General features: G+C 40.7%; 1 pseudogene; it reads left to right on the top strand.

The window, feature by feature from the left end:
- Positions 1 to 1,676: 1,676 nt before the first annotated feature.
- LOC149201096 (serine acetyltransferase 3, mitochondrial pseudogene) lies at positions 1,677 to 2,560 on the top strand (annotated as a pseudogene).
- The last annotated feature ends 935 nt before the right edge of the window (positions 2,561 to 3,495 follow it).

The raw sequence follows: 3,495 nt of genomic DNA, 5'->3' as shown, positions 1-3,495 counted from the left end.
GTGTGTGCTAAATAAATTTGAATTTCAATGCGTTTCCTTTCTGGTTGCCATTGCTGTTTTAAAAAAAAAAAAATGTGTACATAGTCTGAACATGGTCCTTACACTTGGTATCAGAGCACACGTTGAACCCTTGGGGCCTATGGGCCCATGCATGCATGACTAGCTTTGTTTGCTATATGTGGGTATTTTTCTAAAATCAAATTACTCAAGTTTCAAAAAAAAAAAAAAGTCTGCCATACATCACTAGAAAACTTTTGATTTATTATTGTGGTCTGGGAATTTTAAGGTTCGATCAAAACACTATGCTTATTAGCCCACTCGCGTTCTCGTTATGGCTTGGGAGATCCATATTGGCTGTCTACGAATCTTTTACCAGTGTACATTCTCACGGTTTGCTCATCACAGTTTTAATGACTCTCGTAACTCTTGAAATGATTTAAAAAAAAAAAACATTTATCAAAACCAATAATAGCCCGTTAGTCCTCTTTTACATGCCCAGAATAAAGAAAGTTCGCGTATATGGGTGTTCGCTCATTTAAACTGCAAGTTGAGAAAATTGCAAATCCTTTGAGTCTCTGGGAAAAAGTAATCCCAGAAATCTCAATCTAATAAATAGACGCCATCGGGCCTTCGTTCCTTGCAAGGTATTTCACAAAATAATCATTGAGGATGAGTAAATTCATTGAGCTCAACAACAAGGGCGTGGGTATATTCGATATTCTCAAAGGGCAATACCAGCTGCTATTGAATTGTAATATTCCAGAGCCCCTCTCAATCATAATTTAGAAGTCCACAATCGTAATTTTATTGTCTGTGGATTGATGGAGTTGGCCTAAACTATCATCAATTAATAAACCCAAATCTACATTGAAATATCCACAATGACCCAAATAAATAAATAAACCAGAAAAAGAACGAGCGAGATGGGTGTTGTGAGCAGAATTAGTACATCATATTGACGACCTTCCTCCTGGATTCCTCATTCCTCCAGTTGTTGGTCTCCATAGCGCTGCACAGTAGAAAAACCAAAGAGCAAAAAGTTCTATAAAGAAAATAAAGGGTTTGTATGATTTTTACCACTTTAATGTGATAGTTATCTTGGTCGTGCTAATTATTATTAAATTATTGCTATTATATTATATAACAAGGGAGAGTTCTGGCAAATTTAGAATTCTGGGGATCTGTAAGCGAAAAAAAAAAAAATCTTTTGAACAATACTGATTGTGAAACAAGTGGAAAGTGGGACGAGATCTGCACAGTTATTCGAATCTCATCCCACAGAAAACATCTTAGAAGAGACTGCGCAGATTATTAGGGACAAAACCGAAATATGGAAATTGCCGATTCCTGAAGTCTCGCATCAAAGTTCTGGATATTGTCAGTTGTAATATTAATAAGGCGATTCCAACTGCAGTTGAGAACTCAACAGATCTGGTTCAAGCTTGTACATCCACATTTCATCTCGATAAACCCATATCCTTGTTTAATATTCGACATGTTAGCCAAACCGTTATATAGTCCTATTATTTCACAGTCCTCAATAGCCCCACAAAGTTTCTCTTCTATCACTCTCACAGTAGACATTTTCGCTGGAAACTTTCCACTGTCCACTGCACCGTTCTCTTTCGCATTTCCATCTCTGTCACTCTTACATTCATTTCTTGCTCCCATATTGATATGAATCTGATGGATATCGACCTCTTTTCCATACGATTTTGTTGGTTCTTTGGCTTCCCTTTGTAAATATCGACAGGTCACATTGCACTCTTTCAAGCACCGTCCTCTACAATGTTATTAAAGGTGTTTTACTGGAAGATGAAGAGATCCGAGAAGCGATAAGAACGGATCTTAGGGCCGTGAAAGAGAGGGACCCTGCATGCATTATTATATACATTGCCTGCTCCATTTCAAGGGCTTTCTGGCTTGCCAGGCGCACAGAGTGGCGCATAAGCTTTGGAGCAGGGGAAGGGTTCCTCTCGCCCTTGCAATTCAGAGTAGGGTTTCGGAGGTTTTTGCGGTTGACATCCATCCCGACGCTCAAATTGGCAAGGGGGTTATGTTTGATCATGCGACTGGAGTGGTGGTGGGGGAGACTGCTATAATTGGGAATAATGTTTCCATTCTGCACCATGTTACCCTTGGAGGCACTGGAAAACAAGGGGGCGACCGCCATCCCAAGATTGGAGATGACGTGCTAATGGGCGCTGGAACGAATGTTCTGGGCAATATCAGTATTGGGGAGGATGCCAAGATCGGAGCAGGGTCTGTAGTGCTCACTAATGTGCCCCCTTATACTACGGCTGTTGGCAGTCCAGCACGGTTAATTGGCGGTAAGCTTGATAAGACTGACAGTTTAGCCATGGATCATACCTCCTTCATCTCAAGAAAAGATTATGTTCGACCGACATTGGGTTATTCTTATGCCCCAGGTGTTCCCGATCCGAACATGATGAATTAATGGAGCACCTAATCCGTAATGGTTATTCCAATAACTAGCTACATGCAAGCCATCTTCATTACCTTTCTCTTTGACTGCTTGAGATGACTTATGTTCTTTGTATACCGCTCATTCAAATAACCCTTGCGGGCTAGGGTGAGAGCGCCCTTCTCGGTTCATTCGGAGTGGGCAACGAAGAACATCCATCATTTGATCCATGTTAATGAATCTGATACAAGTTCTGCATTAACTCCGGCATCTTGATTGATTGGAGTAATGAAGTGGCTCGAGCGGACAGAATCAAATTTGTTGCTGAGTTACTCCATGAATCGTTTTGTCTCTGAGTGGTCAGACTATGTAATCTAGTCTCTATATACGGTCGTTACATTACACCCTCATCTTTCCCATGAAGTTAACCAGGACAGAGGTTGCAGATTTTTCTCTTGGCCCTTCTATGTGGCCTTCCTTCTCTTGACCCTTGCAAGGTAAAATAGGGATCACTACGAAAAAGATCAAACTCTGTGGTTTTGTTTTGACTCGTATTCCTCTAAGGTCATTTGCATCTATTTTTTGGAGCAATTTTGTGGCATTCATCCTGGAGCTCATACTTTATGATCTGAGACTGTGCCATTTTAGTACTCTTGCTCAGCATTACCCTCTCGCTTCAGGACAATACATATAACGTCATTATATGGCTCTTTTATGACCTGCGGTAATGGTGTGTTTCGCAGATCAAATAGGATTTCCGTAAAAGATCATCACAAAGATGCGATCTTGCTTTGTGGCACGATGACTTGAACCTCTCTCTGTGAATTTGCATTTCCTGAGACCTTCGTCAATCTGTTCCAGATATATACTACTTGCTATTGGCTACAAGTATCTCGCTTCAAGAATCTCTCATCCTTATGACCATACTCTTGCTCTCATATATGGGTCTCACATTGGATGAGATCTCGCATCCGCAACAGGAATCGCATTCCCTGGAAGAAAAAGGTTTGATTTAAAGAGGCCTTGAGGCACATCTCACTCTAAGATGATGGCTTGATTTTGAAACTCCT

Source organism: Pinus tabuliformis, chromosome 2_1 (genome assembly GCF_031772625.1).
Source record: "Pinus tabuliformis cultivar Carrire ecotype Pingquan chromosome 2_1, CPIR1, whole genome shotgun sequence".
NCBI lineage: Eukaryota > Viridiplantae > Streptophyta > Pinopsida > Pinales > Pinaceae > Pinus > Pinus tabuliformis.
Note: the sequence above shows the minus strand (reverse complement) of the source record. Positions and strands in the feature narration are given on the sequence as shown.